A 23,172-nucleotide genomic window follows, 5' to 3' on the forward strand; every position below is an offset into this window, starting at 1 on the left:
GGGAGGCCGGGGCGGAGGGAGGCCGGGGCGGAGGGAGGCCGGGGCGGAGGGAGGCCCGGGCGGAGGGAGGCCGGGGCGGAGGGAGGCCCGGGCGGAGGGAGGCCGGGGCGGAGGGAGGCCGGGGCGGAGGGAGGCCGGGGCGGAGGGAGGCCCGGGCGGAGGGAGGCCCGGGGCGGAGGGAGGCCCGGGCGGAGGGGGCCCCGGCGCGCAGGCGGCGCTGTCCGCTCGCGCTCGCGCTGGCGCTCGGAGGGGGGCTCCACCTGGTCGCCGCGCCGCGGCCGGAGGGGCGGGGCCGGGCTGCGCGGGGCCGGGCTGAGCGGGGGCGGCGCCGCCTCCTGGCGCCCGAGCGCGCGCTCCCCGGCTCCGGCGCACGCGCGAGGCCCGGAGGGAGCGCGCCCCGGCCGCGGCGGCGCGAGGAGGAGCGGGGGGCGGGGGAGGAGGGGGAGGCGGGGGAGGAGCGGGGGGAGGAGGAGGGCGGCAGAGGGGAGGCTGGCCGAGCGCGCGGCGGCGGCGGCGGCGGCGACCGGAGCCGGGGCGGAGTGGGGAGCCGAGGGAGGGGGCGGAGGCGTGAGAGCCGCCTCTCGCGTTTCCCAACTGGGAGCCCCGAGTTTGTAGATGGGGCTGCTCGGCGGCGCCTGCGGCTGAGGGAGAGCAGCGGCGGCGGCGCGGAGGCGGCCGAGGTGCGAGCCGGTGAGTTGCCGGGGCCCCCAGGCTGCCCCGGGGAGCGGGCTCTTCGCGCGCCACGCGGGGACCCCGGCCCGCCCCGCCCCCGCAGCACCTGGGCTCGGCGAGCGGGCGGCGCGGTGCGAGGGCTGCTGGTGCGCCTGGCCCGGGCCCGGCGGCGCAGATGCGGCGCGCTGTGCCGGCCCCGGGCTCCCGGGCTCCCCGGCTCCCCGGCTCCCGGGCTGCGGGCGGGCGGGCGGGCGGGCGGAGCGCGGCAACGTGTCTGGCCCCTGCTGCCCGCCGCCGCGCGGCGCCCGGCTCTCCCTCCACGCGCTCGGCGGCGCGGCCGCGGCGGGGGCCGGCGGGGGCCGGCGGGGGCCGGCGGGGGCCGGGCTGGGGGCGCGCGGGGAGCGGGCAGCGGGGAGCCGGGAGCCGAGCGCGGGCGCCCAGGCATGAATGGAGAGGCGCGCCGGGGGGGTGGGCGCCGCGACGGACACCCTCGGGGTCGGCGCCGGGAGGGGGCGACTCCGCCGGCCCCGGGCGTGCCCCGGGCGTGCTCCGGGCGTGCCCCCGAGCCCCAAGTTCTTGGGGGGGGAGGCTTTCTGCAACTACTGCTGCGACTTCCGAGGCTCGGGACTCGTCTGGTCCAAGTGGTTGTGGGCCAAGCACACGCTCCTCCGGAGGCGTCCGCTGCTGAGCCACCGTTCGTTTTCGGATCCTGGGTACGTTAAGCTGGAACCAGAGAGGCGCTGGGGATTTTTTTTTTTTTTTTTTCTCTTTTAAGGCGACGTGGAGGAGGGCCAGGAGGGAGTCGATTTAGGGATCCCTACGGCCGGTCTGATGACCGGCTGTGGACTGGTTGATGGATATATATACACACACACACACATATATATATATATATATATATCCATCAATTTATTTATTTATTATTTTTTTTTCAGAAGGACTTTTTTTTAACACTTTATTGGGAGTTTAGTCCCCATCTCAGCAGCTCCTGGGATTACAGCTGGAGAGGACATCCATTCAACTTCATCAGTTGGGGCGTGCATTTATGTAAGGGGATTGGGGGCAGGCGAGGAAGGGGATTGAAGGCTGATGGGGAAGCCCAGAAAAATTCTCCGCATTACTTACAAGCAGCCTGTTAAGGTCAAGCTAGCCACGTTGGTTTTTTTTTTTTTTTTTTTCCCCCTCTTTTCCTACGCCTTTGGGGCTTGTTGGAATTCTACTTTATGCTTCCTGAATCGGTCTCCGTGCAATGTGGTTCGGAACATTTGAGGTGTGTTGAAAGGCTCTTCAGTTTGGAGTATGGTTTAGCAGCCATTTCCACCCGTGAAATCTTTCAAATCGTCGTTTGGAAACTTATGTATGTCGAACATATTAGGCGAGGTAGCTAGCACGGTGGTAATCAATGCAGAGATAGTTGCGGTGCATACGTAGAACACCGCAACTAAGGTGATCCTGCTCCTTTTAGGTACCTACAGTGCAGTTATGGTCAGGGATCGGGCCTGATTATAGACCCATCTTCTGAGGCCTTATTACAGTAAACAAAGAACTTTGGGGTTGTGTCATTTTGAGGTCATTTGTATCTGAAATCTGTATTTAAATACATATTTAAATACGTGTTTGCACAACATGCTACTTTTTTAAAGTCCCATGTTTCTTTTATTTTAGACCAGGGTTACATAATGTTTAAATGGTAACTCTTTTAATCGTTCTGTTTTATCCTTTGGGGGTTGCACACTAAATATTTTTATGAAAAAACATCAGCCAGTGGGGTAGCTAGGTGTGTGTGTGTGTCCTTTTCCAATTGATGCTCCTCAATTCCTTTCTCACCTGGAATTTCAAAATGAATTATTTTACATTCTAGATTAAATAAACACTGGAAAAATTAAGGTGCTTAAGCAAGTCTGGTAGCACTATATAAGACAGAATCGTTTTTTTGTTCTTTGAGCCAACTGTTGGATTTTTTAAAAATGAATCATATTTTTCTTAAACATTTGAGGGAGCAGTTTGCTTTTTTTTTTTTTTTTTTTTCCTGAGTCTCATTTCAAGCTGAAATTGTTCCAGAAGACTACACAGCCTGCTTCTCTCCTTCCCCTCTCCCCTCCTTTTTAGCTTGGGATAACCAAGACAGCCATAATTGTGTTACCTTTTTCAAAGGCTGTTTTTAGATTGAAGTTGAGTATTTACCATCTTTTTAAAATGTAGTTTACCACTTAATAATGGATGGTTAGAAGACAGCAGATGTTTTAATTAAATGCCTTTCACATTTTTGACATCCAGGCTTTGTTAAAAGTGAGTAACAGCAAATTATTGCTGAGAGTTGCAAATAATATAGGGTTAGTGCTAGTCAAAGGCTATCTAATTGTAAAAGCACCAAGAAAATAAATATTACAAGAAGCAAGAGGACCCATTTGTATGTTTGACATCACTTACTGTATTATAAATTATCTAGTTCTTGGTGGTTTTTGAAAGAGTGTTTTGCAAAGTAGACATTAGGTTTGTAACTGATAATTTTCTTTAACAAGGCAATTCATTTGGTAAATGACTAAATTTGTAACAGAACCCTACTTCAGGTAAATGTAGTTAACTTGCAAGGGCTGTGCTGGTATATATTTTAGGGAGAATGAACACCTGGTTGTTTTAGGTAAAACCAATACTGGGCTGTCTGAAGATATTGTTTATTCCTTTAAAAAAATATACTGAGAAGAAATATGCTAGTTTTATCTTTCCTGTAGGTTCTTTCCTTCCAAAAATAGGCTTCACGTTTATGAATATCGTAAGAGCAGAGAAGCATAAAAGATCTCTTTACTGGTAGGTTGCTAGTATTGAATTAAAGATTTTATTTCTTTCTTGTAGGGCTCAGGTTCTGCACAGTGTATTTCTGGTCAGTCTCACAGAAGGTGCAACAATTTCCCCGGTTTTCTTGTTATTTGTCTATGACCACTGGGGGGAGACTTGATACAATTTAGATTGACCATATCCCTCCCTTACATACACTGGCTGCTAATCATCCCTGGGCACTTTGCCAAACTGCTGGAAATGTGTTGAGAAGGATGCACTCAGAGTCAAGTCTTGATCAAGGTGTCTAGTGACTTTTTTTTTTTTTTTAAACTCACACCACAGTTACAAAGTATGTCTCTTTATAGATTGTGTTATAAACAGTCTACTTTTTAGTCTCTTGTTATGTGGGCTAACTAAATATCTAACATCGTGAAAGATGAGATTCAGGATTACTTTAGAGCTTTTATAATCTGACTTTACTGACATTAATCTTAGTAGCAATGTAGTTTTACTTGCTTACTGTACACAGATATTAGTTGTCTGGAAAGATCTGGAGATACTGAACTGAACCTCTTCAAACAGATTGGTTGTCTGTTTTAAAAAGCTTTCAGAGGAAGATATTTTTTTTTTAATTTTATTTATTCATGAGAAACAGAGAGAGGCAGAGACACAAGCAGAGGGAGAAGCAGGCTCCTCCCAGGGAGGCTGATGCGGTACTCGATCCCGGAACCCAGAATCTCGCCCTGGATCGAAGGCAGACCCTCAACCGCTGAGCCACCAAGGAGGCCCAGAGGAAGAGATGTTAAAGCATCCCTTGTATCCAGTGTCACCACAAAGGGGAAATTCTTCCTTTTTCATAGTAAAGATAACATTAAAACTAACAACTTTGTTGACCATTATATTGTGGCTATTCTTAAAGTCAGAAGTCTGGTTTCCACTTTTTCTCTTCTGATGGTATTTTACCTTGGCAACATCAAATACAATCATAGTGAACTCAGTAAACAAAGGATATTATGTTTATAGTAGTTTAGAAAGAAGTTTGTTCTTCCATAGCTAAGACCTTTGTACATTCTTGGTCATAGTAGATAGGATAGAATTTGAAGTAGTTTCTATCATTTTATCATCCTAGATTCTTAAATGGCTTTGCTTTTTACCTTTTTTTTTTTTTTTTAATGTTCATGGTATAGTAGAAATGATATTTTCTGCTTAGGAAACGTTCATTTCTAGCTAACTTCAGGTTTGTGTCAAATATGTGGGAATGGTAATTTCTAAAGACCTTTTTCTGTTAAAGTTGTTGATGCAAGGCAATATAAGGATTAAAGATAATATAGTGTGTTTTTTGTATAGATTAAGTTAATTTTCAAATCCTTTCTACTGCTTACTAGTTCCCACACGTGAACTGATCTCTACTTACTTCACAAACTTACATCTTTTTCTCTTAAATTACTCCTTTACCACTTCTTTAACATTGTCCTGTTCACTATATCTGCCCTCCTTTTTGTCCCTCAGAAATGTCATGGTTTGTTTCTGACTTAGTCTGACTGTTCACTCTGCCTGAAATTCTCTTCCTAAAACATTACATGACTGGCTCCTTTTCATCATTTCAGGTTTCAGTTCAAGTATTCTCAGATAAGCAGTATTCACTAACCAACCGTTTAGAATGACAGCTCCCTTATTTCCTTCTATTTCATTACCATTAAAAAAAATTTCTGCAAACCATTTATCACTACCTGAAATTGTATCTTTATACAATTTGTAATTTATATAAATTTATATAAAAGCTTTTCTGCAAACCATTTATCACTATCTGAAATTGTATTTTTATATAATTTATAATTTATATAATATGTAATTTATGTTACAATTTATATATATATAATTTTATTATCTGTTCTCACTACAGTGTAAGCCCCATGGAAACAGTAATTGTAGCTCTTCTGTTTAACTATTTTTCAAGGACTTAGACCTGTTCCCGGCACACAGCTGTCATTTTATAAATATAACTTCAAAAAAGAAAAAAATCTGAGGTTCTGTCCTTCCTCAACTTTTGATGTTATAGTGTCCCTTTATGGAATGCTATGAGGAGATGGTAGTTGTAGTAAGTAGGCTACTTTTGGCTGTAATTAATAGAAATCCATCTAAGTGGTGTAAACAAGAGGGAAGATTTATTGTAAAGACTGAGGGAGCATCTGATGGAATCCAAAGATTGAGACTCAGAATTCCGTCCAGTGTCAGCACAATACACTACATCTCTTTATTCTGCACACATTTCCTTTATTTCTTCTCTTGCAGAGAACCACTTCCTACTCCTCTTAGTGGAAAATATGGCTGCCAGCATCTCCTGAGTTTAAGGACCAGCTCAGATGACAGGAAAGATTTATCTAGTACTCATCCCTCCCCTGTTCAACAAACTATGTTGTATTACTAGAACTTGGTGATATTTGCTGTAACCGTGTGAAGTCGGATTGGAGAGACAACCCAAGTAGATGGTACAGTGGTAATTAATGTTCACCCTTGACCACCCTCTGGAAGTTTGGTTTCCCTTCTTTTAAATTTTTCCGGCATATGTAGTTAGAAGATCTGAGAAGCACTGTCCTGGCGATATTAAAAAGAAATGTCCTTTCATGGAAGGAATTTACAGTTTGAGGACAATAAGATACATACATGAAGGAAAGAAATGATCAAAACCAGCATAGTGATAATATAGAAACAGGAAAATATTTGCAACTTGTATTGCAGACAAAAGGTGAACTTCCTTAATATATAATGAATACCTATAGATTGATAAGAAAAAGACCAACTGTAAAGTTGAGCAAAGATTATAGACAGGTAATTCATAGAATAGGAAATCCAAATGGTTCCTAAATATATATACTTAACCTCACTTATAAGTATCATAAATTACAACTGTTAGATACCATTTTAACAAATTAGAAGGACCAAAAGAATTTGATAGTACTTTTGAGGAGGATAGAGACTAACAGATGCTCTCTCACATTGCTGGTAGATATAGACATCAATAGAATTTGATGTGATTGAAATTTCTGAAGAGTACGAAGGTAAATAGAAATACGTGAGAATATGCGTAAATTGTTGTAGGTGTTTGTGGGAGAGGAAAGAGCTAATTTACAACTTAATTATCTGAACATTAACTTGTGTTGCTTTATTTTTAGCTTTAGTCATGAAACAAGACCAGGCTAGGGTAAAGCCAGCAAGGTCACGCCCCACTCCCCTGCCCCACCCCCACCTCCACAAAGGAGATTCCTTTTAGGATTATGTTTAGTTCATCTTCTCAGATCACCCTTTCTTTTTACCTTAGTGCTGGTGAAGTTCATTTCTAAATGGTAGAGATTTCCATATACTTTGTATCTTTCAGAGCCTACCAGTTAACTACTTAGTAGCACTTAAGTAGATTGAAATGAACTGTGCTTAGCTTTTCATAGACCCACTTCCTAATTTTATGCTTTTGGAAATCTTTTGTAAGAGGTGATTTGGAATTTTATTTGATAAATGTACTTATGTTTTATTACAGTAAATGGCCAGTTTTATAAATTGTTTATAATGTATTAATGGAACTTTACTTTTACATGGTTCCTTTGTTCTATAAAATATTGTTAGATCTTGGTTGGGTTAGATATGAAAAGTGGGGTGGGTAGGGCACCTGAAGATGCTTGAAATTTTTCTAGAACAATTGTGAGAAATTGAAAAAAGTGAAGTGTGAGGGATTGCTTTAGAGAAAAATATGTGGCGTAACCTAGAGAGGCTATATCTTGGGAGGAGTTTTCACTTAGGAAAATGATAAGCGGGGATCCCTGGGTGGCGCAGCGGTTTGGCGCCTGCCTTTGGCCCAGGGCGCGATCCTGAAGACCCGGGATCGAGTCCCACGTCGGGCTCCCGGTGCATGGAGCCTGCTTCTCCCTCTGCCTGTGTCTCTGCCTCTCTCTCTCTCTCACTGTATGCCTATCATTAAAAAAAACAAAAACAAAAGGAAAATGATAAGCCAATTTAGCCGAAAACATCAAAGATATGATATATGCTTTATAATAGTTTTATGCCTTAGGTCATTTGCCTTGAATTGACTTTGGTACAGGGGTTCTCCACCTAAGTAACCATCAGAATCCTTGAGAATTATTCTATATCAAAGAATTCTAAATTAGTCTGGTGTAGGGCCAGATCATGTTTATATTTTAAAGTCAACAAGAGCCGATATTAGTAAAATAATACATTCTATAAAATGTTCTCTTTAATAATCAAATCAGCATAGGTTTTAGGGTCCTGTATCATTTATATAGCTCTAACCTTAGAATTTGGTCTCTTACCGTGGTATCTGTTTTAGCCAGATCTGATATCTCTGCAAGCATCAAAATGATTTCCATTGTTTTGCTCATTTTTATACCCTTCCATTCTATGTAACCTTGTTTTTCCTTTACTAATAAAAATTCAAGCTTGCCACTCCCAGGAAGCTATCAGTTGGCTGGCCTCATGCACAGTTTATCTTTTCAGTACGGGGCAAATTATAGCACAACACATAACTGGCAAGTACACACCATATGAGTGGCTGATTTATATGCTTTAACTCACATGAGCCTTGTGCATATATGCCTGGTTTTACTGTTTGAACCTCCTAATTTTTCCTGTCAGCACCAAGAGCTTGGAGATTAATCATTGTGTCAATGGCATGAGTAATATTATTGACTGCTTACTATGTTTTAGGACTATGCTAAATGCTCTCCATACATTATCTCATTTGCTCATCTCATCATCATTATCTCATTTGCTCATCATTAGCTTTTTAAAATCTAAGACCCTTATATGATTCTGTCAGTTTTCTGTGTCTGCTATAACAAATTGCCATAAACTTGATAGCTTATAATAAAAAGAGATTTATTCTCTCACAATCCTGGAGGTCAGAGATCTGAAATCACTATCAATGGACCAAAATTAGGGTATTAGCAGGGCTGTGCTCCCTCAAAGGCTCAAGAAGAGAATCTGTTCTTTGCCTCTTTTGTGTTTCTGGTGGCTGCTAGCATTCCTTGGCTTGTGGTTCCACACCACTTTAGTCTTCAAGGGCTTCAAATCTCTCTCAGCTGTTCTTATCACCTTCTCTTGTATGTGTGAAAGAGTAATTTGCCTTTCTTTTATAAGGACACATAATGATTCCTGATAAGCTCCCTATCGCAGGATTCTTAATCACATATGCAAATAGTTGTAATATGTTTCTTATGGTCCACTATCAGAAGAGGAATTTTTTAGTGTTTTGGATGACTGTGGCTGTCTTCAAGGGGATTTGTCTTTTTATTTTACCTAGAATATATATATATATGTCTGTTTACATATAATATGTTTTATGGAAAATTTAGCTTTACATAGATAAATTTGGGGCCTTTTTATTCATCTATTAAATGCTCCTCTATCTGGGACTTTGATATAAGAAATCTGGGTAACTGAGTTAAATTTTGATTCATTGAAGTTGCTTGTTTCAGAAATTAAGCAATGATACTGCATATTTTTATGTCAGTTGATTCAAATGCTTTTTATTTTCTTTTTCAAACTAGTAATCTTTTGGAATGAGGGGTAAATGAAAAAACTTTAAAGACTTTAAGAAGGTTGAAGCACCTTGTGAGGCATATGCCTCACTTTGAGGCAGAGTCATCACTGGATGCCCTCATCAGTCTTAGCATTAGGTTCTTGAAAATCCCAAGGTAGAGAAATTTTCCCTGAAGGAATTTAAGATGTTATGGGGGCAGTAAGGTTAAGCAATCTGTGGTTGTGATTGAAGCCTTAAAAATCCTTATAAACATTCATCCAATTAAAACCTTAAATGTATCAGATTATCAACAACATTTTATGCAATTAAATTTGGAAAAAACCATGGACTATACGTTATTTTCCATTTCCCCCTACTTGAAAGAAACTTTTCAGGATTTCCAATTTGAGGGAATGAGGTAGAGAGTTCTTAAAATTTTAAGAAGCATTTTTTTTTATGGTGTCTTATAAATAAGAACCTTTCTTATTTCCACTCAAAAGTTACTCCAACTTGTGGTTCCAACTGTTGTTCTAGAGATAGCATAACTTGGATGTTTAAAATTAAAAAAAAAAATAAGCTTTTAGTAACCTTTATTTAACTCAGCTTGCTAGAGCTGAGGGGGTATTTATAGTTCTTTTCTACCCATGATAATTTCATGCCAGCACTCATCAGAACATAGCATAATGGAACACTGATTTGGCTCTGTCCTTCTCATTCTCATATCCTTTCTCTCCTTCCTAATAGACTGTTTCTAAATCGAAGACTGGAAATTTTTGTCCCTTCTTCTAAGAGTGAACTGCAAATATCTTCTACTCTGCCATCTTTTTATTTCCCTTCTCTTTTATCTTCCAGACCTGCAGTTCCCCTTTTCCCAAAATACCTCCAAAAAGAGCAGCTTAGAATTTGTTACACTCAAGTAGAAATTTTCACCAAAAGTAAATCTGTGTACATACATGTATACTGGGATTTCACACAGTAGAAGGGTTACCTTAGAAAAGAAACTGTCTTTTTTGCATCCCCTCAACCAAGCATTGTTCCATGATCATAGCCTGAGTTTAATCTTTATTACTGAAATTAGGAAACAACACAAATTAGCATATAAATAGCATTTTATCATGTGCACCTGTCTAAGTTCTGAAAGAGTTTGAAGTTTAGGAAAAGAAAGTCATCTGTAGAGAGAGACTTGGCATTCATTTGATTGAATTAATTTTGAGATGAGTCCTTTTAGCTCTAAAACTTTGATTCTGAAAAGGCAAGAAGTGTGCCATAAATTGATTAGGTACTGAATTGCTAAGAAAAGAATATTGTTGGGTGGGGTAACATGAGTGATGGCGTTTCAGTAGAAAGAGATGTGTGGTTGTGCGTGTAGTAAATAAAAAAGAATAATTTGGTTAGAATAGATAGTTTATATTAGAGAATAGAGGAATTAGGCTGAATAGATTTAAAAAGCTAGATTTTTTAAAAGAGATTTAAACATTTTCAGGTAACAGTAAAGTTCTTCTAATATTGTCTTTAAAATTTTTACATGATAAAAAAATTTTTTTTACATGATAGTCTTGTGCTGAGTGGGTTACAGTGAAGAAGAGAATAGTGGGAAGAGACTTGCAGTGATAATTTAAAGGTGAAGGAATAAGAACTTGAAAGTGGTAGCAGAGGGAATGGGGAGTAAGAGATAAATATAGGGAAATTACAAATTCACTGTGGCTGATCAAATGACAGAGGTATTTCAAAGTTTGCAAGGGATTCCTAGGCAAAGGGCAGTCCATGGGTTTTCAGGGTTTGGGGATCTTTTCCCAAAGTAAGCCCTCATCTTGTTTTAAAGGTTCATGTAGGTTCTTACTTTCTTTTTTTAAGATTTATTTATTTGAGGGGAGAGAGTACGCGAACATGTGCACCTGCAGATATGTGCAGGCAAGCAGGGGAGGGGCAGAGGGAGAAGAAAAAAGAGAATCTCAAGCAGACTCCCTGCTGAGCAAGGAGTCCACTTGGGCCTTGATCTCACCATCCTGAGATCATGTAGATTATGTTTTTAGTACATTCTTGTATTCTCTAGTTTCAAGCAGGTTGTTCTCAACGATATATGACCCCTTTATTATTATTAAAGGATGGAGATGTCTTTTGTGATCACTTACCTGGGTACTAATTAATAAGTCACATTTCATTTATCCCTGCATGATATACTGTTAACTTTCAAAGGAAAGATATTTACAGTAAGGATGATGAATGAGCTATGTGGTTGTCATGGAGGGGAGGGTCAAAGGAACTGTAAAAATTAGGGAAAAGGAAAACTTAGAAAATCAAGATACTGGTAGGAAGATTATGAGAATGTTAAACAAGGAATTTTAAAAACATTTTTAAAAGCATTCAAATTCCTGAAAGATACTTAAAACAGTATTAGAAGTTGTGGGAAAAAAGAGAAGTATGTGACTTGATTTTTATTATTAGCATATAGCTATGCTATGCTATGCTATTAGCATTATGCTATGCTATTAACATAGTATAAAGTATGGTCAGCAAATACTTCTTACAACCCTGACCATACTTTATATAAAGCCATACTTTATATATTATGAGACACTAGGTGAGCAAGAAAATTGAAGTGATTTTGATTTTAGAAATGTTAAACTGTATTAGCTTGGTGCATTTATTTGCATTATTTAAAATATACCACTGATTCTGGGGGCAGTTTTGCCTCCCACAGGACATTTGGTAATATTTGAAGACATTTTTGGTTGTCACAGTCTGCGGTGGGGGTGGGGATGCTTATTAGCATCTAGTGGGTAGAGACCAGGGATGCTGGTAAGCCATTTATAGGACAATCCCTCCATAACAAGGAATTATCAAAATGTCAATATACCAAGATTGAGAAATCCTGGAATATCGAGTAGGCAAGTTCTGTGGGCAGTTTTAGAGACCTATGAATTTCCTCTTTTTTTCCTAGGATTGTCCAGAAACTGTCTTTCTGTTAACGCTCTTTTTTCTAAAAGCTTACTGTACACTTAATTGTCACTGTTTTATTATGTTCTTTTTTTTTTTTTTAAGATTTTGTTTATTTATTCATGACAGAGAGACAGAGACACTGGCAGAGGGAGAAGCAGGCTCCCTCTGGAGCCCGATGCAGGGCTTGATCCCAGGACCATGACCTGAGCCAAAGGCAAACACTTAACCACTGAGCCACCCAGGCATTCCATCTTTATTATGTTCTTATCCTAAAGGTATATCTTAGACACTTTAGACAATATTTGCAGTAGATCTGTTCCTCTTAGGGTGGCTTTTTTCTGCTAATTTATGTATCTTGTGTTTCAGTCATCTTGAGGGGTCACCCTGTTTCTAAATTCTGAGAGCCTCTTAATGTGATTTCCTAAGCATTTCTTTTACAACAAGGCTTTATATGTGCTTTATGGTTTTTCATGACCCGGGTCTGTGTTGAGCTAGTTCTTGTGTCTAGGTTTTTCTGGTAGTGTTTGCATCTGTTCTTAACTTGTTTATGCAAGATTTTTTTTTTTCTGATAGCATTTGAACCTTTTCTAATTTTTCTATGTATAAGAAGTTTATTTTAAAAAAATGTTTAGCTGAAAAGAAGAAATATAACTCTAGGAGTTATTTCTTTTAGAATAATTTTATCCCTGTTTATAGATAAAGATTGCCTTAAATATAAACAAGTACATATGAAAGGTTTTATAATAGTTTTATAATGATAAGTGAAAAACACTGAAATTCTAGAATGTAACAAGCATGCAAAGTTTTTTGTTGGTGTTATCGTTAAGCAATGCAAAATAATTCATTGGAATATAAAGATAAATGAGCACATCAATGGAGAAAAACATTTTGAAAGAATCTTAGCCCACTTCAGTTTGATGTTGATCTAAACATATTGGCTATTTAGTAAGATACAAGTGAAATATGCCTGTGTATGTTAGCTACTCTGTGCAATAAAGGAATAGAGAGGGAAAGCAAAAGTATGAAGAAAACTATTCTCTAGTGGTCAGGGTATGGTGATAAAGGAGAGGGAGAGAAGAGTGAGAGAGAGAACACTGAGAATTTATCTTTGAGTGACAAAGTTGTAATTACAGATTTACTGTTTAATAGATAACTTCTCGTCTGCCTCTAGTTCCCATAAATTATATTTTCATCTTCCACTTTCATCTGTGCAAGTGTTTCATTAATTGACCTTCCATCAAATCTAATACTGATATGCCTTGTTGATAGATCACTTATTTAACAACAATAGGCTTTCATTAGTTTACTAAGTGATATATTGAACTGCACCACAGAACCATCCTACCCCACTACTTCAATATATATCGTTATTTGTCTTGAGTCTTGACTCCTTCCTTGGGTTTCTTTTTAGCTGTGGAAAGCTTTGGTGCTGCAACTGCCACCTCACAAAAGAAGTATATCTTCACTGCATAAGCATACAACCCACATCAGTAAGATTATTTTAATTGTGGAGGTATTTTAGCTAAGAAACATTTAGGTGTTTGAAGAGACTGCTCTCCTGAGTCTGGGAATTCTGGGGTAGTTGAATATGCAGCCTTTGTGCTCTGAACAACCCAGTTTATCGGGAGGGAGGGATTTATGTTGACAAATGAACAGAATAGCTTTTCCTCCCTAGTTATTATGATAAACTTGTTTTAATTAACCTTTAAAAAATACAGTTACCTGGTAAACAGCATTAAACTATAGAAAAATGAATATGCAATGAAGTTAAAAATTTCTGTTCCCAGCCTTATTTCATAGAGTTAATCATTGATAACAGTTTTAGATTTAGTTAGTGAAGTGTTTCTCAACAATTCATAATTAGCATTTTGGCAGAACTATGTTGTGTAGGATTGTGCTGAGCACATCTTAATTTTTAGGGCTCCTGTTCTCTGCCATAGCCATGGGGGCATCAAAAATGCCATGACTTCTCTCCAAATGCTTCTTGGGGAGGGAGTGATACTTACCCTGGGTGAGAGTATTATAATTTTTAAAATTATACTGCATGTCTTAGAAAACATGTCTTTTTTCAATTTTACACAGTAACTATATTGACTCTACTATAAAAGAAGACTATTTGAACACACATGTACTTCTCAAGGGAGGCCTAGAGGAAATCCACTTAGGAAGAACTGAATGTCATAGATTACGATGTTTATTCAATCTTATCTGCTTTCCTTTATGACAGTGTTACTGTCTTGTGTTTTCAATTACCTTTTTTTCCTTGAGTGTTTTGTGGTTTTGGAGTTATGAGCTCATGCTTGGCTGGATTTCATTGAAAGGATTCTGTACAGCCTGGTTAAAGAGCACATTCCTCCAAGGAAGATTTGCTAAGCCTTCTGTTTGGCATCTTTGTAATTTTTCTGCTCAGGGTTTTCTGTACAAGGTAGGTATATTGGAACCCTGGATCCTTGAGAGTAGGCCATGGTTATACATTCTCAGGAGATATTTCCCTTTATCATGGAATCCAGACTGAGACAAGCTAATGCTCATTGTCTTCCTTGGTTAGCAGGCACATCTTTGCTAGGCCACTCTCTCATAGGGTGGCAGTTAGTCCTGTAAGGTCCCAGCCTTATATGGAGAGTCACAATTTCAATTCTCTGTTGTGAAGAGACCAAGTCCTAAGCTGCTGCCTCTGAACTTGTAGGTACTGAAATCTACAAACCCCGGAGCAGCCGTGGCTTAAGCACCTGCTTACCAGTTTTTTATCTTCATCCTGTGGACCCATGAAGATTCTCTTGGCTTGGTTTTGTATTTGAGAAGATGTTTTTGGTATTTTATATAGCATTCCTAGCTATTTTGTAAATGAGGGAATTATCTTCAGATTGTCAAGTCTAATTTTTTGTTGAACTTTCAAGCCTCGAAAAAAAAAAACCAAAACTTTCAAGCCTCGTTCATCTACTTTCTAACTTCCAGGAATTTCCTAAAATTTCTAGTTTGGCTAATCTTTTTCATTTCTCTCCCACCTCACCTCCAGTATTGTTGGCATTTAATTCTTTTAAAAAATGCCGGTATCTTTTCTGTCATTTTACTGTGCCCTTAGCAAAAGAATATAGGCATGTGTGCTCAGTCTTTCATTTTGGCTCACAGCTTGTCTGTTTTTAGATCTAAGCTCATTAGGGCTAACTGATGAAAAGTAAACCTCTATAAATGCCTTTTCATTTAACTTTAATTTTGACGTTTGAACTTGAAGAGCATGATCTTTGGCTTTAAAAGAGGTGAAGGGGCAGGGACAGAAGATAAAATTTAGATTATTAACTGTGAAGTAGAACAATGTCTTCATGGGGTGGGAAGCAGTGAAGATCCTGCCATAATATCTAAACTTATAGGGCAAATTACAATAAAATGATGAGAAACCACAATTGTGAAATTAAGTGCAAAAACTATTAACTGCAGAATGCATGTCTGACATAGTAGTAAGAATTAGAGTTCAAACATAAATATGATGCCATTTCTGTTCTCAGAGAGCCCACTAATTTTGTGGTGGAGACAGACATGCATATGAAAATATAGTCAGTTTTCATTATTCATGGTAGTAATGTCTTAGAAATTCCCTGTGACCACTGAATTAGCAAATACGGAGTCATTGCTTCTGGGGGGAAAATTCTGGGTTATGTTCCTATGAGCCTCTGATCACATTTTCATTAACTGGTCAGTATATAACCTTGTTATTCGTGTGGGGTTTTTTTTGTTTAAAGACACCTTAACATGTGTTGTTGATTCATTAATATTGAATGGCCAATGGCACAGTAACTCCTACCTGAAGAAGGGTCTTCGGACACATGTTTTATTTTTCTCTGTAAGGCACATCCCCAGCCTTCTTGTCCTTAGGAACACCAAACAGCATTTAATGCTTGAGGGGGCATTTTTGACAGCAGAATCACCATGAAAAAGCACGAAAATGTGAAAAACATGGCACTAAATAGACCATGAAAAGGATACTTGTTTTTAGTGTAAGATCTGAAATGAAAGGACAGAATGTCGCCTTTTTGGACCTAAGCTGAGGATGCACACACTGGGCATAGTTTTTGCCTCTGTGCCTGTCTGCAAGTAACCACAAGAGCCCTCCAAGTATTGACTTTGGGGTTCAAAATAAATTTTAGCAAATTTAGTAGGCAAATTCACAAAACAGAATTGATGAATAGTGAAGATTGACTCTACTATGTGGTGAGTAATGTGATTAATTCTAAATCTGCTAGCATGGGTCAGGAAAGGCTTCATTTGAAGCCATTAAGATGAAGTGATAGCAGTATGAAGCAATAGATTTAAAGAATAGCAAATGGCCCAGTGTGGCCAGAATTGAAAGGGCCCCTCTGAGGAGGGAGCAGGAGAGCACGTTTGAATAGTTGAAGGAGATGTGAGTCCCTTGTATCATATTAAGGAATTTGGATTTTATAGATGATAGGAAACCACTGAGTGGTATTAACCTAGGGATAAGCATAGTTATATTTGTATTTTGGAAAGCTCACTCTAATAGCGATATTGGGGATAGATGAAGGAAAATAAATAGAATGTTGTAGAAGTTAAGGTAAGAGGTACCTTTAACTGGGGTAGGGAATATAGGAAACACACCAGATTTAGGAAGTAATGCAGTATTTGAATACAGTGAGTTTGTAGTGCCCATAGACCATCTTTACAGAGATGTAGGAAAGGAAATGAGTGAAACTCAAGAGATAGAGCTTTGAAAGATATTAGAATGTATTTATGAATTGATTACTACATATTTTAGTGCATACTATGTGTCAAGTTACTGTCCTAGCACCAGAGGAGATAAAACAATGAGTGAATTTTTTTTTTTTTTAAGTGAAGGGAAGACAGGTAACAATCAAAGTTACTTCAAATAAGCACTCTGGTGAAAACAAACCTAGTAGGATGGAAAGTGGCTAAGAGTATGTGTGGGAGAGGCACACTACATATTCCAAAGTAATGGAATTATGCAGCAGTTGGATTGAATGTTTAGGGTTAGCTTCTGGGGAGGTAACATATTAAGACAAATGAGAGAAAAAGGATATATGTTGGATATCTGGGAAGATCATTTCAAGCAGAGAGAACAGACGATGGTAAAGATGAGAAATGGGAAATTAATTCAGCACGTTTGAAGTGGGGAAGGCAGGCCGTGCAACTGGAGATGAGCAGATGGGGGAGAAATTGTTGAGGGTGAACTCAGCAGGGCACACAGTGCCAAGTCATGAAGGCTGGTATAGGCTATGGTCAGGTTTGGGACATTTTCTAAGTGCAATAGGAAGCCACTGGACAGTTTAGCAGAAGAGTAACAAAGTATTTTTTATTTTTTAAAATGATATCTCTAACCATTCTGGAGAATATTGTCGAGAACTAGAGTGGAAATAAGTGATAGTTGAGTGCCTGCTGAAGTAAATAAGCAAGAGGTGATGGTGGCTTAATAAAAATGATGCCAAGTGCAGCTGTGAGAAGGTCAGGTTTTGAGTCAGCTACTTAAGATTATTTTTTTTTCAGTCACCTCCGTCATGGCTGAATTTAAAAACCATTGCATCACTGGATCTGTTATGAATTCTGGGTATTTTTGTAAGTACATATATAAAATGTTATCTTGAAAAAAATGAAATTTATTACTCTAAAATAACCTAGTTTTGAGATACTAAATAAGATTCAAATTTTCATATTTAATAAGATCTGGCAGTGATCCTGTAGTAATATTTCAGGCTATTTGTGTTTATTAGTTATGTAAAAACACTTCCAGACAATTTGACTGATTTAGTTATAACACTACATATTTTCTTAAAGTAGCAAAGCTTTGACCTGCTTTGTTAATTAGTGGTGAGGTCAATAAAAATATTCAAAGCAGGGCTACTACACTGTGAGAGTAAATTAAGGATACTACTATTACTTGAGCTGTTTAAAAAAGGATCTCTGTAGATCTAGCTTTCCTGTGGATGAATTTGGTGCCTTAATGAGGATACTTCCAGTCATGGGATAGAGCAGGGACTAGTGTGGGGAAAGATTAGGGATTGGTAGTGTAGTTAAGAGAATTTTAAAATAGTCTATACAAAAGAAGATAAAAACTGTAAATCAAAGGTCTGAGAGTGGAAATTTTGAAGAGGATGAAATTGAGACTTTAATGAAGCAGAGTGAAAGTATTTGGAAAAAAAATTTAAATGTTTGCAAGTTAGGGAGAATAAAGAAAATCAGATGATTCTGAGATCTTAAGCTTTGGAGAATGGGTGGAAGGTGATGTCATAATAGGTAGACTTTATAGTAGGAGGAGTAGGCCCAGGTGAGTGAGTAGTTTTAAAAATGGTAAATTAAAAGCATCATCTTTAGGACTTCCCTGGGGAAGTATGTTAAGAAGGCAGTCAGAGAAAGGTGAGTGCAGTCACTAAAATTTCAAAGTAATATTCATATAGAAACTATTTAAAGAAGGAAAAAAAAAGAAACTAGTTAAAGCTCTAGAAGTGAATGAGATCACTCAAGAAAAGAATGAAAACCTGAAGCATGTCAGTAGCAGTGATGGTCTCTCCTCAGGCAGGTTAAGAACAGATAATGTAACAAATTTATCATTCATGTCATTCCTAAATTTATTTACAAAGTTTGAGCAAAGGCAGGGGAAGCCAGAAAGTTGAGCTGAGTTGGGAAGCTGAGTTGGAAAGGATGAAGTGAACTACTCTTGAGAGAAGCTTTGGTGTGGAGGGAAAAGGACAGAAGGCTGTGATTTAGGGAGAAGGGAAGTGGGGTTTCAGATAGTGATTTAAAAAAATTACTGAAGGATGAGGAAGATGTTAGCACATTTATAAAATGTAGAAGTATCAAATGAGGAAAAAATACTTAGGAGAGTAAGATGATTTGTGTTTCATGGTCCCACAGTAGGCAGGAAGGACTTGATTCATTGTAGCCTTGTAGGGGAGCAGGGACCTATTTTCTTCTGAGGTTGGAAAAAAGAAAGTAAGGAACTGCACTGACATTTGATTTTAGAAGTGGAGGGGAATTTCAGTAAATCATAAATGATACCTTCTTTTTTCCTTTCTCTTCTAACAAAATTCTCTGTTGGTAATATAGTGTAGTGAATGTTTGAAATGGGAATGTGGGAGAACTCATGAGGGGGCAAAGTAATGGAATTGTGCAGCAATATTTGGGACCTTGCTGATTTTTGGAGAACCAGGGAAGTTTGAACATGTTGAAAACCTCAGGAAAAGAATAGATAGGAGGGCACTGAAATGAAGGAAAGAGCTATGGACATTAGAGGTGAGCAGAAAGGAAGGCAAACTTGGTTCCCTGACAATTTTGTCTAGGGCTACCTATGCTTAAATGAGTGCTGACAAGCTTTATCCAGGACACTGGGTGACTCTTTTCGTTAAGCCTAAGTGTAAAGTACATCATTAATGCCATTTTTTCAAACCAAAGCATGTGAACAAGTTCTGTTACACCAGAAAACTATCATTATAGAAAAGGACTTGTTAAAACATCCTGCAATCTTTGAAACAATATTTTTATGTAACCTTTTAAAAATTTGTGAAAAACCAAATTACCGTATTTTTAGTTCATTTTGTTACCAATATTCTCAAAACATGATATCCAGCTCAATCCTTAACTTCTGGAAATGAAAGCTGTTAAGGATATCCAGTTGTGTACAGTGTTTAGTCTTGCCATAGGGAAATTTACAATGAGATAAAGATTTAGGTAGTACCAACCAGTGTTCAATTGTCATTTCATCTGTTTGGAGTACTTTTTCACCACTTTGAATATATTGCATATTCTTTATGTTTCTTATAACCAGAAAGTCTTCCACATAAGAAATGTGAGGCTAAAACCCAAAATAATCTCTTCATTTTGGATAGGATATAATTTGCTGCTCTCACCAAGGTAGGACCTCTTTGGACATTCTAAATCTCTGAAACTTTGTTAAATAATTAGCAAGGCTTTTCTATGCAGGATTTTCATTTGGACATGTAAAAATCAAAGTCTTCTAATATTTGGACTATTTTGACATTCCTATGGCAAGGACTCCTTATGTGGGGAGCCTCTGTCTCCCTATCTTCTCACATGAGCATTCCTGCCCAGAGGGCATGACTGAATGACATTATACCTTTGAGAATATTTCCCACTTCTTTTTCACCACCCAAAATAGATTTTTGTGCTTATTTTTAATGCAATGCCTTGTGCATATTTTTATGTAATGTTTTGCCCAGTGCTTTAAAGGCTGGTGTAAGTAGAAAGGGACAACAGCCTGAGTGGTAAGACAATAAAATGTTCCAAATTGATAGCTAATTCTAGTAGCTTGTGAAATATCTTAGCATAGAGAGATGTGTCATTTTGCTTTAGCATAATATTATAATCTAGATTGCATTTGAGTACAGGTCAATAATTTTTAAGCCCCAGTTTTTTGTTAAAATGGAATTGGTAGGTATGAGTTAAGGAAAATGATTTGTTTGACGCTCAATAAACCTGGCAGTAAGTAGAAGCAGTTTTATGATGAGTTAAAGAAGATTGACTAAAGTTTCCTTTTGTTTAAATTAAATCCTTATGCTATGAATGTAGAGAATATACATATAATTTGAAAATTGAAAATATTCTTTTAGGCTTTTAAATATTGGTTTTATGTATTTTATTGTTAATATATTAGTGGAATGTTTTCCTAAAAATACATTTCATGTCATAATGTATACAAAGAAGAATTTAATGAAGCACATCGTCCAAGAACAACTTGGTCTTCCTCAGGCTTTCACCCTCAAAGAAAAGTCCTGTTTGTTTTTAACTCTAAAAGAATGGTTATAACTCTCTGATTTTTCTTCATTCAAACTGGCATTCCTCTTCACCTGACTGGCTCAGTGGTTGAGTGTCTGCCTTTGGTTAGGGCATGATTCCAGAGTTCTGGGATCGAGTCCCACATCAGGCTTCCTGCATGGAGCCTGCTTCTCCCTCTGCCTGTGTCTCTGCCCTCTCTCTCTCTCTCTCTCTCTCTCTCTGTCTCTCATGAATAAATAAATAAAATCTTAAAAAAGAAAAAAAACTGGCATTACTCTTTCTACATGAGAGATGTATTTTTTATACTTTTTAAAAATTGAAGTTGTTAGTACACATATAAGTAAAAGACCATCAGTGCTCCCTAATTCTCTTTATTTCTATTTCTTGCTCCCCAGAGGCTACTACTTTGAACCTTTTAGTTGTACCGGTAAATGCCGTGCTTGTGTTGCTGATTTTTGATCTGTCAGTTAAACATTATGGAAGAGGAGGATTTAGCTCTTTTTCCAACTCTACTCTCGCTCTCTCTGTATATATATCATATATATATATCATACATGCTTCTGATCCCTCAATTCTCCCAACGTAATTATATTGGTAATTTCGATTAGATCAGTTATGTGTTAACTGATCCATTATTAAACTATAACAACCTTTCTCCATTCTTGTATTTTTATTTTCTTGGAGTTATAATTGCTAAGTTTTCTATATACACTACTTATCAATAAATCAGTCCCCAAATCTCTGCTAGTTTTCTAAATCACCTTTCAGTATGTTAATTCAAGTTTTATCAATTTCATTTTCTTGAAGATGTCAGTCCTGGAGGCTTCTGACCCGTTGAATATGGATTCCTTATTCTCCATACCTGATACACACTTGTTGCTATCTTTCTGAGAATCATCTTTGCCTTTCTCCTGGTTTAGGTCTAGTTCCTGTACTTCATGTCTTTCCTTTTTCTCTTTTGTCCTTGTTTCATGTTTAGAGGGCAGCACTTTTTTTTTTTTTTAATCTGAGAAAAAGTGTTTGTGTTAGATTAATTTTATGAAACCTTATAAGAGAGTCTGAAAATAAGTTTTAACTATACTCACACTTGATTAATACTTTGGCAGGGTAAAGAATTTTAGGATGGAAATGTTTTTGAATGCGTCATTTTATCTCCTGTCTTTAGATGTCATTATTGAAAAGTTCGAAAGCACTTTGATTCCTGGTTCTTGACATGCATTTTTTTTTTCTTTTGTCCCTAGTGTTGTGAAATCTCACAGTGATGTGTCATGCTATGAGTTTCTTTTCACCAATTTCACTGGGTGCTCTATTCACCATTTAGTCTTGCAAGTTAATATTTTCCAGAATCAAAAGCAATAAGTACTAACACTTTCCTTCCTTATAGAACTTCTCTTACTTAGATGTCTTCTATCAGGTCTTGTAATTCTTTTCTATTTTTCCTACCTCTGTGCTTTTCTACTTTTTTGGTATTTCCCCAAATTTATTGTCCATGTTTCCTACACTGAATTTTTTTATTTCTACTTTTGATTTTTATTTTCTGAGAGCTCTTTTATTTCCTCTTGATGTTCCTCTCCTGGAGCAATATGAATTCTAATTTCATGAATACACTATTCTCTTATTTCTCTGAGAATGTTAATGATGCTTGTTTTCTTTCCTGAATACTTTCATTATTCCAAGTAGATTTTACCTGTTTGATTGTTTATTCTGGTCTCTATCTTTCATGTTATAGACATTCTCAGCATATAATATCCTAAGGTTATTAGCTCATTGTTAAGAGTGGAAAACTAAAAATGTGAAGCTCTTTTTTGCATGTGGAGCTCTGTAGCCATTCTATGACTGGATTGTTTAGGGGTAAACCTGAACTTGATGTCTGTGTCTTTCCTGTTAGGCTGGTCATATTCTCTAGAGAAGACTTTTGACATCTTCCTGGAAGATTAAGACCAGCTAAAGTCTTCTGGTAGTCAGAAGGGAGAAGCAACTGGCGGAGTTGTCTCATCTTTCAGTAATTCCATTTTCCATATGATTTCATTGCCCTTTGACCAGACACTTCTTACCTTAGTCTTTCCAGAAAATAAACCTCTGGTTTTTGGTCCTGTATGGTGCAGGGTAAGGGGCAGGCAATTACTCTATAAGGAGGGTGAAATGTAAGTAGTATATATGAAAATAAATACAGCTCCAAGAAAATAAAAACCAGGAATGGTTTTTAGATAGCTACAGTTTATTACTAAATGAGCTAATGAAGACTGAACAACTGCTATCCAAGTCTCCTTTCTATAGCTCTCCTCGCTCATCTCAAGTTCTTTGTGCTGCTGAACTCTGAGCCTTTGGAAGATTTTGTTGTGTAAATGGGATGATTTTTTACTTTCTCCATAGCTTCTTGAGTTTGGTCTCTTTGGTTTTGCTCAATTCAGTTACTCCTTTGCCCACATGTTTTACAGCTTTCAAAGTACACTTTTCTCTCATTTTTCCTATCTTTGTGAATTTATGCTTTTAAAACT

General features: G+C 38.5%; 1 protein-coding gene across 9 annotated transcripts in view; it reads left to right on the plus strand.

Annotated features, from left to right (window-relative positions):
* The first annotated feature begins 463 nt into the window (after positions 1 to 463).
* Positions 464 to 23,172, plus strand: part of PALS2 (protein associated with LIN7 2, MAGUK p55 family member) — a 112,950-nt gene continuing 90,241 nt past the window's right edge. For 2 of the 9 annotated variants that reach the window (XM_025993121.2, XM_025993125.2), the window contains exon 1: positions 464 to 690. The gene's annotated coding sequence lies outside the window, so the exon portion shown is untranslated. Of the gene's footprint in view, positions 691 to 1,275; positions 1,386 to 23,172 lie in introns of those variants that run through there. The other 7 variants (XM_025993123.2, XM_072764565.1, XM_072764568.1 and 4 more) reach the window with 5 other exon arrangements.

The sequence above is a fragment of the Vulpes vulpes genome, chromosome 7 (assembly GCF_048418805.1).
Source record: "Vulpes vulpes isolate BD-2025 chromosome 7, VulVul3, whole genome shotgun sequence".
In the NCBI taxonomy this organism is placed as follows: Eukaryota; Metazoa; Chordata; class Mammalia; order Carnivora; family Canidae; genus Vulpes; species Vulpes vulpes.